We start from the raw sequence: 19,240 nt of genomic DNA, 5'->3' as shown, positions 1-19,240 counted from the left end.
ACTATCAAACCCTCCTTGTGTCCTTCCAACTTTATTTCCAGAACTGTCAGGACTCCTCAAATGAGGAGATGGTAATGTTTTTTGATCACAATGTATGCATCTTCATGCCCAAGAATATGGCTTCTCATTACTATAAGAACATAGAATAATCTGCTAGATCTGCCACTCTATTTTTTTGTCTTCATTCTTTCTCTAAGCTCTAGTTATCTCCTCTCACCAGCATCGCCTTATCTTCCTTTCCTTGACACACATCTCCATCTCTCACACACCCTATTTCCAGGGATTCCATTCTGCCAAAATTTCAACTCAGGCTGTACAAATCCAAATGCAGTAAAGATATTCTTCCAAACATTATGAAGAAAGATGTGATTAAAAGCATTCACTAAAGGGGTGCCTGGATGGCTCATTTGGTTAAGTGTCTGACTCTTGATTTCAGCTCAGGTCTTGATCTCATGGTCATGGAATTGAGACCTGCAATGGGCTCTATGCTGACAGTCGGACCCTGCTTGGGATTCTCTCTCTCCTCTCCCCACCAACTGCCTGGATCACACACACACACTGTTTCTCAAAATAAATAAATGAACTTAAAAAAAAAAAAAAGGCATTCGGTAAACAATGAGTTCTAAAATCTCAGGAGAAGAGGGTGGCAAAGAGGAACCAGAACATTAAGATCTCAAATCTGTGAAGGTTTTTTTTATTTGTTCAAATCTCATTGTTCCTTAATCCTTCTCCCATTCTTACAACTGTCTGAAAAAATCTTCAGTAAAACTACCCACCCTAAGAGAAGATAGAAAGAAAAGCAGGAGGAGGAGCCATTCTGTATTAACAAGAAAATGACATTTGGAGGTAGAGGAGCAGATCTGGGGTCTTTGCACCCAGGTAACAACCTAAAAAAACTGTCCACGGGAACTCATAATCAAGCACAACTATATGTTGCTAGATGTGACAAATGGGGGACATATGTTCGGCTAAGTCCTATGTCAGCAGTGTCCCATTTTGCCAGAGGCCATCATGACAGCTTCGAAGCAGTGTTAAAACCAACAAAAATACTTCGTGTTCCTAAGGGGTAGGTGGCTTGGTTGAGGGACCTGTGGCTTAAGAATACACACAACTGACATAGGTACGTATGTCGGGTTTTGAACACAGCAACATGGTCTAGATACAGTCTTATCTTTTCTTCATAAAACCATGCACGAGAAAGCTGCACGAGAATACCTGGAATTGCGTTAAGTTAATGATAGAAGTCTGAGTGTCACTGAAGTTCTAAGGGGGCCCTGAACTAGCCTACAGAGAACGCCACTGGCCAGGTGGGTGCCTTCGAATGAGATGATCTTTATGAGCCTGCTATTCCTACTGGAAGATCAGAGACCTGGCCCACGGCGGTGCTCAATAGATGATCATTACTGGTCCACGTGTAACTACTCTAGACAGAGTTAGTGAGGGTTCAAGTAATTTAGCCATAAAATGGGAAAGCCTGGAGTTCTTTCTGACTTCCCCCAAAAGGGCGGTGTGTGCAGCCCACGACACCTACTTCCTTCCTTTTCCAGGGAACTGGCCCTTTCCCCACAAAGCACTGCCCCCACATCGCGTCTTCCCCCGCTTTCCACTAGAGCTTGTGGCCTCAGTTACCTCAACCAAGTTTCAAACCCCGCCTCCCCCACCTCTACCAGCCGCGCGCGCGCGCGCGCGCGCGCGCACACACACACACACACACACACACACAGCACGCAAAGAAGCGGTGCACACGCCACAGCAGGGAGGAACAAGGGCCAGCTGGGGGTCCAGCTCTCCCTCGAGGGGGTGCGGCAGCAAGGGGGCGTGGCGAACGCGAGGCCCGTTTTGCAATTGGTGGCAGCAGGGCCGCGTGGAGCCCCACGTGACCAGTGGGCTCGAGGGCCCACGGGCCTACGGGCTATGGGCCCGGGCGCGCAGGCGTGCTCAGCTGGGCTGGGACGTGGGCGGAGGTGGTAAAGGGGTAAAGGCGGAGGAGGGAGTGTCTATGAACAGGCAACACATGCCTGGCGTGGTGCCTTGCAGCTGGCGGCGGGTGGGGCCGCCGGGCGGGCCGCTGCTTTCCCCTGTCCGCGGAGGCTGCGGACGGGAAACGATCCGGGTGGGGAGCACCCCTGCCCAGACCCCTTCCTCTGAAAGTCTGCGGGATCCAGGGGCCGGGTAAGCCAGGTAGAAGCTCGGGACCGTGTTATACACGGACGTTGAGAATCGCAAAGATCAACCCTCTAGGCTTCTCTCTGCCCATTACGGACTCTGTGATCTCTGGCAAGTCAGTTAGCCCGGGCCTCAGTTTCCCCACTTTTCCAGGGGGCTTGCGACCTGACAGTGGCCATGAAGAACAGAAAGTTCACTTCATAATCACTCCTTGCCTAGTGAGTATTTAGAGCACCTAAGTCATGCCCTTGCCCTCAGGGAAACAGGTGCCTAGTTAAGGCACTGAAGACCAAAGTTTCATGGTGGTTTAGTGCCAGGGCTTTGGAGTGGGCCCCCTGGTGGGTCTTCAGCACTGCCTGTGTGAGCTTGGGCCTCAGTTTCCTTATCAGGGCACAAAACGTGCTTCAAAGACCATGAAAAGATAATGTGGGGCGGTTACTTTGTCCTGGGCACTTAGTAGTCTCCTAACACTAGTTAGAGGCTGAGGCAGCGCAAACGGCTTGTAAGTGCAGTTGCTCATTTCAAAGCCGTTGGAATGTCTGGGAATACATCACAGTGTGGGAGATGGGGGTGCACGCCCGCAGAACAGAGGTTGATTTTTGTTCTCTAGGCTAGCCAGAGTGAAGGAATGCAGTTATTAATTTATTAAGCACATTCCTATCTCTCCCTGCCTTAGAAAAAGGCTTCTGAGCCTTTCCGAATCTCTAGTTGGTGGTGTTTTAGAACTAATAAAGGAGACATTTAACTGATTTTTCTGAATTCACTCTTACATTTAGACCAGTTCTGATGATCAAGAAGGAAAATGATTCATTTGTATTTCGGGCAGTTAATAGTGTATTGTAACAATTTGGGATGAAACTGTCAGTACTTAACAGGAAAGCTGGCAAAAACAGATAGTCTTCAACTGTTACCGTGGCTCAATGTTGAAAGCTTAAAAGATATTCGTGTTCTGTACTGTGTTTACCTCTTTCTTTTGGTCTCAATAATACCCTGCCTCCCATATCTCTAGGTGGTCCTTAAAAGCTGTTATTTATTACTTTTTTGTAGGCATGCATTTTGACCTTAATCTCACCTTTTCTTACCAGTAACTACTTTTAAGATCCTGTTGCTACAAGAGTTCAGGGAAAATCCATTTGTAATATTATTTGGAGAAGGGTGACCACACCCTGACTTCAGCAGAGTGTTGAGTAAATCAAGCTACTGTTCTTTCTGGAAAAAACCTGCAGCTGAAACTGGGATTAGGGATAAAGAAACGCAGCTGGATTTTGCCTCTTGGGTGCCAGTGATAGTTTCTGTTTATGATCTGTTTATCATACAACATGCTTTGCCAGAATATGACCAGTTTTTTGTAAGCCTACCATGACTACACATAGTATGTGATGCCTTGTGTCTGAAGTATGTATAAATAGCTGATTGATCTTGACCTGTTGAGTGAATGGGAGATGTTTGCGTAAAAGCAGTAGCTTGTCTCCACATAGGTCTTTGTTGAAAAAAGTAGCCATTGATTGATGATATCTAACTGAAAGCATATGAGAGATTCCAGGATTTGACTTTTTCGTTATTTGCAATTATTCATTTTAATATTGTAAACAGTTGTAGAGTGGGCCTGTTTATGTTCCAGTTTCCTGAAATTGGCTTTAAAGAATTAGTTGTCCTTGGTCTTGCTCACTATTTCAGTTCAGCATACAGTATAGTATGCTGAATAACTGCAACAATCGTAATAAACATTTGTTGAGCATGTAGTATTTATATTGACAGTTTATATGCTTTATTTATTTATTTATTTATTTACTTATTTATTAAGTACCCTCCAGGCCCAGAGTGGGGCTTGAACTCACGACCCTGAGATCAAGACTTAAGCTGAGACCAAGAATGGGAAGCTTAACTGACTGAACCAACTAGGTGCCCCTATATATATAGTTTATATCCATTACCTCACCATATTGGACACTTGGGAATCAAACAGTGTTTATTATATTTTCCTCCACCTCAGAAATTGTATCACCTGTTTTCTCTGTTTTTGTTTGTTTGTACTTTTTTTTTAATCTTTATTTTTGAGAGAGTGAGAGAGAGAGAGAGAGTGAGAGCAGGGGAGCAACAGAAAGAGAGGGAGACAGAATCCAAAGCAAGCTCCAAGCCCTGAGCTGTCAGCACAGAGCCTGATGCAAGACACGAATCCACGAACTGTGAGATCATGACCTGAGCCGGAGTTGGACACTTAACCGGCTGAGCCACCCAGGCGCCCCATGTTTGGTTGTTTTTTTAAAGAAAAAAGAATCTTCCTGAAAAGTTAGGCTTTTCAATAGTGATAGAAATCCTGGATGTTTATATTGTTTCTTTGAGAAATACTTGTCTTTAACATTTTATTTTTTTGTTTGACTCAAATGAAATAACTAAATCTTGCAATGTTAGTGTGGGTCTTAGCCAAAACTGATTATTTTTTTACTTTAATAAAGGGATCAAGAATTTAATTTAACGCATAGCAGGTCCTTAAGAATTTACTAATAAGGTTGATATTGGCTTATAAAAGTTTTCAGACAAGAGTTTTTACTTCAGAAAAGGAAAGGTAAATTTGTTTATCCTCTGTTTCATTAAAATAAAAACAATAAATTTGAAAATGCAGGAAATTAGTTATAGAGAGCACTGATAGATGAAAATAAGGCATTAGACTTTGGGCACCATGGATTGGTTTATGAAACCTACATGTATATTTGTACATAACGATAGACGTGTTTGTATATATAGCTTTGTTGGATTTACAGAATGCTTTTACTGTGTCTCCTTTCATCTAATTCTCCTATATCACTTTGATAAAGATAATTGCTTAACTCATGTAAGAAATGAAAAAATTTCAGGGGTGCCTGGGTGGCTCAGTCGGTTGAGCCTCCGACTTCAGCTCAGGTCATGATCTCACGGTTTACGGGTTTGAGCCCCACGTTGGGCTCTGTGCTGACAGCTTGGAGCCTGGAGCCTACTTGGGATTCTGTGTCTCCCTCTCTCTCTGCCCCTCCCCCCTCATGCTCTGTCTCTCTCTCCTTCAAAAATAAACATTAAAAAAAGAAAAAATTTCAGAGAAGATGAAGGGAATTGCCCAATGTTTTTTGAATCCAAGTTAAATATAAAGACATGGATAGGTTAAAAGTAAAAGAGAAAAGATATACTACTCAAAACTCTAATGAAAAGAAAGATGAAGTGGCTGTATTAGTACCAAAGTAGACATCAGATCAAGAAATACTATCGGGAAAGATAAAGAGCATTGCATAATGAGTAAAGGGTCAATTCCTCAAGAATATATAACAATGAAAATGTGAATACCCTGGGGCTCCTGGGTGGCTCAGTCAGTTGAGCATCTGACTTCAGCTCAGGTCACAGTCCATGAGTTCGAGCTGCATGTTGGGCTCTGTGCTGACAGCTCAGAGCCTGGAGCCTGCTTTGGATTCTATGTCTCCTTTCTCTGCACCTCCCCTGCTCACACTGTGTCTCTCTCTCAAAAATACATAAAATTAAAGAAAAAATTAAAAAAATAAAATAAAAATAAATGTGAATACACTTAACACAAGTGAAAGAACCTAAAGGTGAAATAGACAAATACACAGTTTCAGTTGGAGATGTCAACAGTCCTACTTCATTAATCCATAGAACTAGTACGTAGAAGATGAATAGGGATGTAGAAAACCTAAGCAGCTCTACCAACCAACTTGGTTGAATTGACTTTGAAAGGATACTACATCCAACAACAGCAGAATACACATTCTTTTCAAGTGCATATGGAAAATTCACAATGTTAGATATTCTGGGCCATAAAATGAACCTCAAAAAATTTAAAGAAATATGATTTCTCTGGTCCTACATGAATTAAATGAGAAATCAATAACAGTATCCCAATAATCTCCAAATATTTGTGGAGATTAAACGACGCACTTCTAAGTAACCCATGAGTCAAAGACAAAGGCATAATGGAAATTAAAAATTATTTTGAATGGCAATGAAAATGTAACACGTCAAAATGTATAGGACTAAGCTGAAGCAGTGCTTAGAGGGAAATGCATGGCATTAAAATACATTAGAAAACAAAAAATACTTCAAATCAATGCTCTCAGCCTGTACCTTAAGAAACTAAAAAACAGAAGAGCAAATTAAGCCCCAAAGAAGAAGAAACTAGGAAATAATGAAAATAAGAGCATAAATAAAGTTTGAAATAAAAATAGAGAAAATTTGAAACAAAAATAAAGTCACTAAAACCAAAAGCTGGTATTTGAAAGATAAAATTGACAAACCTTTAGCTAGACTTGTCAGGAGAAAACAGAAGATACAAATGTTAATATTACAAATGAAAAAGAATATTACTGTATGTTCTACAGAAATTTAATATTCCCTATTAAGATGCTAATAGGGAATATTATGAACAATTTCTGTCAGTAAACTTGATAACTTAGGTGAAATGGACAAATTCCTTGAAAGACTACTGAAGCTTACTTAAGAACTAATAAAGAATCTGAAAACCTTTCCTGCAAGATAAACTTCACTTGGGCAGTTTTACAAGTGTTTAAGGAAGAAATAATACTAATTCTGTATAAACTCTTCTAGAAATAGTAAAGGAGAGAACACTTCCCACTTAATTTTATGAGGCCAGAATTAACAACTCAGGCCCATTAGGATAGCTACTATCAAAAATGAACAAATCAATAAAAATAAGCGTTGATGAAGGGGCGCCTGGGTGGCTCAGTCGGTTAAGCGTCTGACTTCGGCTCAGGTCATGATCTCACGGTCCGTGAGTTTGAGCCCCGCGTCGGGCTCTGGGCTGATGGCTCAGAGCCTGGAGCCTGTTTCGGATTCTGTGTCTCCCTCTCTCTCTGACCCTCCCCCATTCATGCTCTGTCTCTCTCGGTCTCAAAAATAAATAAACATTAAAAAAAAATTAAAAAAAAAATAAAGAATAAGCGTTGATGAGGATGTGGAGAACTAGAAACCCTTGTGCCCGGTTGATGGGAATATAAAATGATAGCTGCTATGGAAAATGGTATGGTGGTTACTCAAAAAATTAAAAATGGAATTACCATATGACCCAGCAGTTTCAGTTCTGGGTTTATACCCAAAATAATTGAAACTAGGATCTTAAATATTTGTACACCTACATTCACAGCAGCATTATTCGCAGTAGCTAAAATGTGGAAACACTCCAGTGTCCATCAATGAATAAATGCATAGGCAAACTGTGGTACATACGAAAGTGGAATTTTTAAAAAATATTTTTTAAATGTTTATTTTTGAGAGAGACAGAGTGTGAGCAGGGGAGGGGCAGAGAGAGAAGGAGACCCAGAATCCAAAGCAGGCTCCAGGCTCTGAGCTGTCAGCACAGAGCCCGATGTGGGGCTCAAACCCACAAACCATGAGATCATGACCTGAGCTGAAGTCGGATGCTTAACCAACTGAGCCACCTAGGCACCCCCATACAGTGGAATATTATTTAGCCTTAAGAAGGCAGGAAATTCTCATGTATGCTACAACGTGGATAAACCTTTAGACATTATGCTAAATGAGGTAAGCTAGTCACAAAATGACAAATACTATATGAGTCTAATTTACATGAGATAGAGGAGTCAAAATCAGAGACACAAAGCAGAATGGTGGTTTGCAGGGGTCTGGGGAAGGCACAATGGGGATTTATTGTTTATGGGTACAAAGTTTGGTTTTGCAAGATGAAAAGAGGTGTGGAGATAGATGGTGGTGATGATTGCACACATTAGGAATTTCTGTAATACTACTGAACTTTCTTAAAAATAGTTATGATGGGGGCACCTGGTTGGCTCAGTGGGTTAAATGTCTGGCTCTGGATTTCAACTTAGGTCATGATATCATGGTCGTGAGATAGAGCCTGGTGTCAGGCTCTGTGCTGGGTATGGAGCCTGCTTAAGAGTCTCTCTCTCCTGAGGCGTCTGGGTGACTCAGTTAAGCATCTGACTTTGGCTCAGGTCATGATCTCGTGGTTTGTGAGTTCGAGCCCCACATCGAGCTCTGTGCTGACAGTTCGGAGCCTGGAGCCTGCTTTGGATTCTGTGTTTCCCTCTCTCTCTGCCTGTACCCCACTTGCGCTTCATCTCTTTTTCTCTCTCAAGAATAAGTAAACGTTAAAAAAATAAAAAAAAAAAGTCTCCCTCTGTCCCTCCCCTGCTCACTCTCTCTCAAAATTTTTTTTTAAATGGTCACCATGGTAAATTTCATGTTATATATATTCTATCACAAAAATGATTGAAAGATCCACTGTATAAAAAGAATAATAAATACATCATGACCAAGTGGGGTTTATCACAGGATGCAAAGTTGGTTGACTATTTGTAAATCGGTCAATGCAATTTACCTTATCAACAGACTAAATAAGAAAAACCATATGATGATCATCTCAGTAGATGCAGAAATAGCATTTTAATAACATCTATCATTCATTCATCACAAAACTCTCAGAAAAGTAGGAATAAAAGTAAACTTCCTCTACTTGATAAAGGGCATGTATGAAACATCTGTAGTAAGGATGTTGGCTCTCACCACTCCTATAGGAAATAGGTATATGGATTGGAAAGGGAGAAATAAAATGCCTTTGTTGGTAGATAGCATGGTTGTCTATGAAGAAAATTCCAAAGAATTTACAAAAAAGGTAGTGTATCTAGTAGGAAGTTTAGCCAGGTTACAAGATACAAGGTCAATATATGAAAATTAATCCTACTTTTCTGACAGAATATTTTGAACTTTAAAACTTTTAAGTGCTTTTTATAATAACATCTAAACAGTTAAAATCGTGATAAATGTAACAAAATATCTGCAAGATTTGTATGCTGAAAACTACAAAACTGATGACAAATCAAAGGAGACCTAAATTAGTGGAGCATTGGACTGTGTTCATGGATTGGAAGAATGAATATTGTCAAAATGTCATTTCTTACCGAATTGTTAAGACTGAATAGGTTCATTGAAATTATAATCACAATCTTAGTATTTTTTTTGTGGAAATTGGGCTCTTCTAAAAATTTACTTATTTTCAAATGAAATGTAGCTGACATAGAATATTCTATTAGTTTCAGGTGTACAACATGATTCAACATTTATATACATTAAGAAATGCTTAAGTATAGTTATATCTGTCCTTATACAAAGTTATTACAATATTGACTATATTCCCTATGCCATACTTCAGATCTCTGTTACTTATTTTATAACTGGCACTTTGTACATCTTAATTGCCCTCACCTATTTCACTCATCCCTCTGCTCCTCCCCTCCACTTTGGCAACCACCAGTTGGTTCTCTGTATTTGTGACTCTGTTTCTGTTTTGTTTGTTCATTTGTTTTTTAGATTTCACATACAAGTGAAAATATGCTATTTGTCTTTCTCTGTCTAATTTATTTCACTTAGCATAATACCCTCTGGGTCCATCCATGTTTCTGCAAATGGCAAGATTTCATTTCTTTTTATGGCTGAGTAATGTTTCACATACATACATACATACATACAACATTTTCTTTATCCGTTCATCTGTGGGTGGACCTTTGGGTTGCTTCCATATCTTGGCTATTGTAAATACTGATTCAGGAAATGTAGGGGTGTATATATATTTTCAAATTAGTGTTTTCATTTTTTTCTGGTAAACCAGAAGTGGAATTATTGGATCATATGGTATTTGTATTTTTAATTTTTTGAGGAAACTTCATACTGTTTTTCATGGTAGCTGCACCAGTTTATATTCCCATGAATTGTATATGAAGGTTCGCTTTTCTCCACATCCTCACCAACACTTGTTATTTCTTTTTGATACTAGCCATTCTGACAGGTTTGAGGTAATACCTTGTTCTGATTTTGGTTTGCATTTCCCTGATGATTACTGATGTTGAGCATCTTTCCATGTGTCTCTTGGCCCTCTGTATGTCTTCTTTGCAAAAATGTCTATTCAGATCTTCTGCACATTTTTAAAATCAGCTTGGGTTTTTTTGTTTGTTTTGCACTGAGTTGTATAAGTTCTTTATATATTTTGGATATTAGCCTTTTCCAGATTTGTCATTTTCGAATATTTTCTCCCATTCACTAAGTTGCCTTTTCATTTTGTTGATGGTTTCCTTCACTGTACACAAAAGTTTTAGTTTGATGTAGTCCCAATAGTTCATTTTTGCTTTTGTTTCCTTGCCTCAGACAGATGCAAAAACATTGGTAAGAGCAGTGTCCAAGAGTGTACCGCCTATGTGTTTTCTTAGAAGTTTTATGGTTTCAAGTCTTATATTTAGGTCTTTAATCCATTTTCAGTTTATTTTTGTATTTAGTGTAAGAAAATGGTCCAGTTGCATTCTTTTCTGTGTAGTGGTACAGTTTTCTCAACACTATTCATTGAAGTGTTGTATATTCTTTTCCCCATTGTATATTCTTGCCTCCTTTGTCATAGATTAATTGACCACATAAGCATGGGTTTATTTCTGGACTCTGTATTCTGTTCCATTGATCTATTGGGTCTGTTTTTATGCCAATACCATACTGTTTTGACTGCTGTGGCTTTGTAGTATAGTTTGAAATCTGGCTGTGTGGTACCTCCATCTTTCTCCTTCTTTCTCACAATTATTTTGGCTCTTTGGAGTCTTTTGTAGTTCCATGCAGATTTTAGGATTATTTGTTCTAGTTTTGTGAAAAATCTATTGGTATTTTGGTGGGGATTGTGTTGAATCTGTAGATTGCTTTGGGTAGTATTGACATTTAAAAAATATTCTTCCAACCATGAGCATGGTATACCTTTCCTTTCATTTGTGTCTTACTCAATTTCTTTTATCAGTATCTTAGACTTTTCAGAGTACCGATCTTTCACCTCCTTGGTTAAATTTATTCCTAGTATTTCATTTCTCTTTGATATAAATGGAATTGTTCTCTTTTGCTAGTTTGGTATTAGTATATAGAAACACAACAGATTTCTGTGCATTAATTTGTATCCTCCAACTTTACTAACTTCATTTATTCTAAAAGTTTTTGGTGGAGTCTTTAGGGTTTTCTGTATGTAGTATTATATCATCTGCAAATAGTGATAATTTTAATTTTTTATTACCAATTTGGATATCTTTTATTCATTTAATTGTCTGATGCTGTGGCTACAACTTCTAGTACAGTGTTGAATAAAAGTAGTGAAAGTGAACGTCCTTGTTTTGTTCCTGTTCTTAGAAGAAAGCTTTCAGCTTTTCACCATTGAGTATGATGTTAGCTTGGCTTTATCGTGTATGCTGTTTATTATGTTGAGGTATGTTCCCTCCAAACCCACTTGGCTGAGAGTTTTTATCATGAAACTTAAAATTTTGTCAGATACTTTTTCTGCATCTATTGAGGTGATCATAGGTTTTTTAATCCTTATTAATCTCTTATATCACATTAATTAATTTGCAGATCTTGAACCATCCTTGCATTCCTGGCATAAATCTTACTTGATTTGGTGGTTAATGATCCTTTTAATGTATTGTTTAACTCATTTGCTAATATTTTGTTGAGTTTTGCATCTATGGTTCATCAGGGATATTTCTTTTTGGTAGTGTCTTTGGTTTTGGTAACAGAGTAATGCTGGCCTTGGAGAATGAATTTAGAAGTATTCTTTTTAATTATTTGGAATAGTTTGAGAAGGATAGGTATTAACTCTTTTTTAAATTGTAGAATTTACCTGTGAAACCATCTGTTCCTAGACTTGAATTTTTTGATTATTTATTTAATTTAATGACTTTTTACTAATTTTATTTTCAGATTTTCTATTGCTTGCTGATTTAGTCTTGGAAGATTGTATGTTTATATGGATTTATCCATTTTGTTTTTCTAGGTTGTCCAGTTTGTTGGCATATCATTTTTTGTAGTAGCCTTTTAAAATCCTTTATATTTCTGTGGTCCAACAGACTACTTGCAATATTTATATAGAGAGACAAAGAACTTACTACAACCAAAATAATTTTGAAAAAGAAAAAGCAAAATTGGAAGACTCATGCTACCTGATTTCAAGACTTACTATAGAGTTACAGTAATTAAGACCATGTGACTTTTTTTAAACCTATGCTAAAAAATACACGTTATATGAGATCTACCTTCTGTAATTTTGTTTTGTTTCTTTTTAAGGTCTATTTATTTATTTTGAGGGGAAGAGGGGCAGAGAGGGAGAGAGAATCCCATGTGGACTCCACACTGATGATGCAGGGTTTGAACTCACAAACTGTGAGATCATGACCTGAGCTGAAATCAAGAGTCGGTTGCTTAACCAACTGAGCCATCCAGGTGCCCCTACTCTCAATAAATGTTTAACTGTACAACACAGTATTGTTAACTGTAGGCACAGTGTTATATAGCAGATCTCTAGAACTTTTCGATCTTCCATGACTGGAGGATTAATTATACTCATTGAATAGCAACTCCTTATTTCCACCTCTCCTCAGACCTTGGCAACCACTGTTGTATTTTGTGCTTTGATGACTTCAACCAGTTTAGATACCTCAAATAAGTGGAATCTTGCAATGTTTGTCTATGACTAGCTTATTTCACTTAGCTTAATGTCTTCAAGTTCCATCCGTTTTCTGGCATATGACAGGATTTCCTTCCTTTTATGGCTGAATAATATTTCACTGTTTGTATATACTACATTTTCTTTATACTCTGTTTTCTTTATCCATTCATCTTTGAACATTTAGGTTGTTTCCCTCCCTTGGCTATTGTCAACAATGCTGTAGTAAACCTGGAAGTGCAGATATCTTTTTGAGAACATGTTTCAAATTTTTTTGGATTAATACCTAGAAGTGAGGTTGGTGGATCAAAAGGTAGTTTTATTTAAAATTATTTTGAGTAGCATTCATAGTGTTCTTCATAGTGGCTGCACCATTCTAAATTTCCACCAGCAGTACACAGTGGTTCCAGTTTGCCTACACGTGTTAGTTTTCTTGATAGTGCCTATCCTAATAGGTGTGAGGTGTTATCTCATTGTGGTTTTGATTTGCATCTCCCTGATGTTTAATGATGTTGAGCATCTTTTCATATATTTACTGACCATTTGTATATATTATTTGGAAAAGTCTCTATTCAAATCTCTTGCCCATTTTTAATCAAATTATTTGTGTTTTTGTGCTTTTGAGTTCTAGGAGTGCCTTACATATTTTGGATATTAATCCCTTATAAATTTGCAAAAGGTTTTTTCCCTTTGGATAGATTGCTTTTTCACTCTATTGATTTTTTTTTTGTACAGGAGCTTTTTAGTTTGATACAGCCTCAGTTTGTCTGTTTTTGCATCTATTGCTTATACTTTTGGTGTCACATTCAAGAAATCATTGATAAGACCGATGTCATGAAGCTTTTCCCGGGGTTTTTTTTCCTACAGTTTTTCAGTTTCGGGTCTTACATTTAAGTTTTTAATCCATTTGAGTTTATATTTATATCTGGTGTAAGATAAGGGTTCAGTTTCATTCCCTTGCATGTGGATGTCCAGTTTTCCCAGCACCATTTGATGAAGAGACTGTCCTTTCACCATTGTGTATTCTTGGTGCCCTTGTTGAAGATCCATTGGCCATATATGAAGACAAAGTGATATTGGTGAAAGGATAGACACACAGGTCAATGGAACAGAGTCCAGAAAAAGACACAAACGTGGCCAAAGGTGCCAAGGTAACTCATTGGAGTAAAAGATGGTCTTTTCACAAAATGGTGCTAGAAGAATTGGATGTCCATATTTTAAAAAAATGAACCTTGATCTATACTTTAAACACAGACAAAAATTAACTCAAAATGTATCATAGACCAAAATGTAAAATCAAAACTGTAACACTTCTAGAACTTCCTGTCCATATGGTAGCTACATGTGGCTATTTAAATTTAAATAATTAAAACTAAATACAATTTTAAAATTCAGCTCTTAGTTCTAGCCACATGTCAAGTCCTCAGTAGCTATGTGTGGTTAGCTATAGCTAGTGTATTGGTTAGCTTGGAGTATAGCACATTTTCATCATCACAGAAAGCTTTATTGTCTACTGCTGTTCTGGAAGAAAACAAAGGAGAAAAATCTTTGGGATCTTAGACAAAGACTTCTTAGGACACAAAAGACATGAACCACAAAAGAAAAAGATGATAAGTTCTATCAAAATTAAAAAACTTTGGATCATTGAAAAGCTGTGCTAAGAAAATAAAAAGATAAGCCATAGACCAGGAGAAAAAGTATTTGCCAAACATATATTTGATAAAGAATTGGCAACCAGAATATAAAAAATGAAACTTTAAAAATTCAGTAATAGTAAAAGAAATAAAAAGGTAAGCAAAAAATTTGTACAGACACCAAAGAAGAGATGAGGATGGCATATTTTTAAAATTTTAAAAATCTTATCCGGGTATGTATTAGCTTGTTTCCCTCCCCCATCAACAAGGAGTATTGGCTGGGAAGTTTATGGTCCAGTTTTGTTTTCTTTAAATTTAACTGGGTCTTTCTTACTTTTAAAGGGTTAGTTAATCCTCACAGTTAAACTGAGGAAAATAAGATTGTGTGTATGTGTGTGTGTGTGTGTGTGTCTGAAAAAGCAAACACATCTTTTTTATAGTTGCTTTTGGTTGTCCAAGAGTATCAATAGTGAAGTTAAAAGCAAGCAACATAACCATCTTAGGCGATCATACATAGCTTTATCAGCTTTTATGATCTGGTTAATGAGCTGACTTTTTAGCCTATTTGGACCATAAGAAAATGTGTTCTTCCTAATTGTATTCAAATCAGTTAAGCTTGAAAACAGATGGGAGATTTGCTGTTCTACTCTTAAACCTAAGTGCTTGCCTAGATTCTGCTGAGGCATATATGGTAGGCAGAATAATGGCCGCCTTAAAGACGTCCACAACCTAATGCCCGAGCCCTATGAATATGTTATGTTCCATGGCAAAGGGTTTTTGCAGATGTGATTATGTTGAGGGATTTGACATGGGAAAACACAACTGGCCGTTTCAGGTTTGGAGACGGGAGCCGGCCACAGTGAAACTGGGGCTGCCTCTAGAAGCGACAAAGGCAAACAAGTAGATTCTCCCCTGAGGCCTCTGGAAGCAATCTGCTGAGCCATTTTAGACTTAGCCAGCCAGAAGTATAATTGTGTTGTTTAAGTCATTAAACTTTTGGTAATTTGTTATGGCAGCAATAGAAAACAAATGCGGTATAACTATAGGACTGTCCATTTGCAAGTTCTAGAACACAATTTTTTGTAAGCAGGAGCACACCTTTTTTTTTTTCTTTTAAGTCTTGTAGCCAGGCCTACAGGGCTCTCCAGTGAGCATATTTTTTTTTTTTTTTACTCTTATGCTCCTACTCAACTCTGTCAAATGGTACTCAGTTCCCAAAGTGTGCACATTGCGTGTGCCAAAAAGGATAAAGGTCTTGTGATGCAGCCCACGCATGAGCAGTGCTTCTCAGACTACGGACTGTGGACAGCCTGCATCAGAATTACCTGGGGAGCAAATGAAAAATGCAAATTGTTGGGGCACCTGGGTGGCTCAGTCAATTGAGTGTCTGACTTCAGCTCGGGTCATGATCTGACGGTTTGTGGGTTTGAGTCCAGCATTAGTCTCAGTGCTGACAGCTCAGAAGCTGCTTCAGATTCTGTGTCTCCCCCTCTTTCTGCCCCTCCCCCAGTCATGCTCTGTCTCTCTCAAAAATAAACATTTAAAAAAATGCAAATTCTTGGACCTGGCCCTTTTACCCCTCAACCCCACCCCCCAATAGTTTTTAGAAAATTTTTGGTCAAGTTTACTGAGGTATAATTTACATATAGTAAAACTTACCCCTTTTAATAGTTCTATGAATTTTGAAAAGCTTATGTAGTCATGTAACTACTAACACATCGAAGATCTTTCTGTCACCCAATATATTTCCCTAGTGTCCCTTTGTAATAAATCTTCTTGTCATACCTCCTGTCTATGGCAACTGCTGATCCTGATTTCTGCCCCTGTCATTTTACCATTTCCAGAATGTCCTATACCTGGAATGACACATGAATGTAGCCTTTTGAATCTGACTTCATTTATTTAACGTAATGCTTTTGAGATTCATCCATGTTGTATATATGTTCATATGTAAATGAACCATAATTCTTTGTTACCTAAAATGGCCATAACTTCCTTCTGTTACCTAAATTGTGTTCTGTCTCTTCTGGGATAATCTGAGAACTGCTACAGTCCTCCACGAATTGTGGAGGGAGGGTGTCTTTTAGGGTTGTTAGAGGAGGGGGTATGGTGGAGAGAGAAGTGTGGGAGCACACGTGAGTCTGAATTTACACCTTCATGGAAAGAACACAATCACATTAACCTGTTACAAAAATTGAAAGAAGGGAAAGATGGGGTTACTTGATTTAGAGAGAGCCGTAGAAGATGGTTTAGAGGTGTGGAGCAGGACTGTTGGAGCCAAAGAGTTAAAATAAATGGTTAGTTGTAGGATTCAATGGTCAATTAGCAGTAGAAGGAGTAGTGCCTGATTGTTCTAAATAGAACACCCTTTGGGCCACTGCTAGATGTTCCTTCTTTTTTGAAAGACTCCTAGGCTCCAAAACCATCAAGCAGATTAAGTGAAGATTTGCAAAGAGTATTTCTCCCCCATCAATGTATTGAGCCCCTGTGTTAGGTGCCTGTGATTCAGAAATGAACTAGTGCAGCCCTGACCCTTAAGAACTTTTACTTTCCTTTGTGTCTCTTAGGATTTTTATCTGGTATGTGGAGCTCTTCCCCCAAACAGGTGGGCAAGGAAGAAGTGGAGGCCCCAGCATCTTCTCCGCAGGCCTGCACCTGGTGCAGTGAAGCAGGGGCATAGAGAAGAGTGTGTCTGTGATCTGCCATGGATTCCCAGGCAGATGTTTTGGTTTACCTTTCTGAATTGGTTTTTTTCTTCTATAAGATAGGGGTGTACAGGAAAGACAAAAACGCTATTTTTTAATTTTAATTTTTAAAAAATACAATTTTTTGTCACATTGGCTAACATACAGTGTGTAAAGCGTGCTCTTAGTTTTGGGGGTAGATTCCTGTGGTTCATCACTTACATACAATACCTAGTGCTCATCCCAACAAAAAAAATGCTATTTTAAAAAGCTGGTTGCTTTTTGAGTTGGAATCTAAGGACAATAGAATTAGAGTCTTTTTCTTTCTTGGGGTGTTTTTTTTTTTTTTTTTCGGTTTGGTCAAGGTAAAGGGCTAATTGAGATAGGAGTGGTTAGGACCTGGGGACTAAAATTGCTCTGCATAAAGAAATAAGAACTTTTTGTTTTTAATTGAGGCTGGAGGGAAATTTTTTTATTTTGCTTTTGTTTGGGCAGGAGTGGTGAGAGAGTGGGCCCTAGCAGTAGGGTAGACCTGAGAAGTTGCTCCTCCAGTGGCGAGAAGGAAGGGGGCGTGAGCTTTGATGTCTGATTGTCTATTTTAAGTAGTTTCCTATTCGCCATTAGAATCTTTCTCTGGTAAAGATGTGCTCGCATGACACCCAGATGTTCATGTGTTTTGGAGGCTGAATAGAGAGGGCTGCATCAGCAGTAGGGGTGAAGTGAAATAGAAGGGAGATGATGAGAATTAGGTTGCAGTTGGGGTTTAGGATCAAAAGTAACAAGGAATCATTGGGCACTTTTTAGCACCCTCCCTAGGATCCTTGAAATCATTAAGGAGAGGGCTGGGTCCCAACAGTTATGTGAGAGCTGGTCTAAAATAGGCATTTGAATGTTAAATGAAAGATAGTATACTTTGGGAGCATGCAGATGTCAGGGAGAATAATCTGACCAGGGTTGGAAGGTGTAAATGTGGATGTAGGTGAAGGCACTTCATAAACTAGGGAAACACATGATCTTACACAAGATGAAACCTCTTTCCATGAAGAATATTTTGAAGTCAGATTTGAATTCAACACTGATCATGAATATAAGAATAATTATCTGGAAGTCATGAGCTATGATAGTTTTCTTTCTGTGTGAAGTTAGTTCAGACTGATAGTTAAAACACAATTTGGATGTTAGAGATACAATTTGAAAAAATGGCTCCATATGACCCAGTGTTTCATGTTAAGATATGAGATTTAGGATCCCATGGTATATCAGGCCCATTTAGTGGGAACAGAAAGCAGCTTTGGTCATTTAATATTTAGCTGAGACTATGGATTAGGTATGAGAAAAAGGAAGTGATGATGTTGCAAAGCAATGGGAAAGAGCATGTATAGGATATATATACTAGACACTCACATATATTGTCTTTAATGCTCATTCTTGTCCAAAGAAGTGGTGATACGTGCATTCTTTATATGGGGGTGGGGGAAAGGTGACATTTACACTGATGGAAGGATTTGCTCCAAGTTATAGCGCTGAAGTGGCAGAACTCCTGCAGACTGTCACCAAGGTCAAGGTCCTTGTTATGTTCATCTCACCATGCTGCCATGTGGGCTCTGAATACATTAGTGCTTAGCCTCCAAGCCTTGTGTGCTTCCAGACTCATTGTCCCTGTTTCACACCACATCTCCATTGTTTTTCTTCCTGAGAATTTTTAAAGAAGGCTTCTGACAAGACTTGATGAGATGCTACAGCTGACAAGCATGTGAAAAAGGATGAAATAACTTGAGGTCTGGAGTGAACAGTTACATTCCTGGATTGTTGAAAGGCCCATTCTTTACATGGGATCAGCCATCTTTGGTGAGGTAATGACATAAGTGCTGGCAAACTCTTTCCATTAGTGGTTCTTGCATACAGTATGCACTTCTTATGTTGGGGGCTCTTTTTTTTTGTTGTTGTTGTTGTTCAGAATTCACCTTAGGGGTTTTCTCAAACTCTGCATTCTTATTCTGTAGTGGTTTTTAGCTTTCTTTTTTCTTTCCAGGCTGGGTGGATGATGCAGTTTCACTTCTAGGTGTTAGGATTCTCTTTCACACTGGTTTGTCATGACCTTAAAGTATTTTAAGTTTCTCCTTTGTAAGTTTTTCTTCCTTGTCTTTTTTTTTTTTTTTTTTTTAATGTAGTGCCCCAGTAAGCTAGAGATTTGTTTTACGAAATGGGTTTAAAATACCAGCGCCTGGAGAATTTATATTCCATAAGCATTGTTGGAGTTG

The 19,240-nt window shown here is 38.5% G+C and overlaps 1 long non-coding RNA gene across 11 annotated transcripts in view; it reads left to right on the top strand.

The window, feature by feature from the left end:
• The first annotated feature begins 1,934 nt into the window (after positions 1 to 1,934).
• LOC109254654 (uncharacterized) overlaps positions 1,935 to 19,240 on the top strand; it is a 63,600-nt gene continuing 46,294 nt past the window's right edge. For 4 of the 11 annotated variants that reach the window (XR_008420383.1, XR_008420379.1, XR_008420384.1 and 1 more), the window contains exons 1-2: positions 1,939 to 2,172; positions 16,863 to 18,832. This is a non-coding gene — a long non-coding RNA (uncharacterized LOC109254654). Of the gene's footprint in view, positions 2,173 to 2,319; positions 2,385 to 16,862; positions 18,833 to 19,240 lie in introns of all 11 variants that reach the window. The other 7 variants (XR_008420388.1, XR_008420385.1, XR_008420382.1 and 4 more) reach the window with 4 other exon arrangements.

Source organism: Panthera pardus, unplaced genomic scaffold, assembly GCF_024362965.1.
Source record: "Panthera pardus isolate Hobbes unplaced genomic scaffold, ASM2436296v1 HiC_scaffold_8, whole genome shotgun sequence".
Classification (NCBI taxonomy): domain Eukaryota; kingdom Metazoa; phylum Chordata; class Mammalia; order Carnivora; family Felidae; genus Panthera; species Panthera pardus.
The sequence above is the reverse complement of the archived record's forward strand: the minus strand, read 5'-3'. Positions and strand labels throughout refer to the sequence as shown.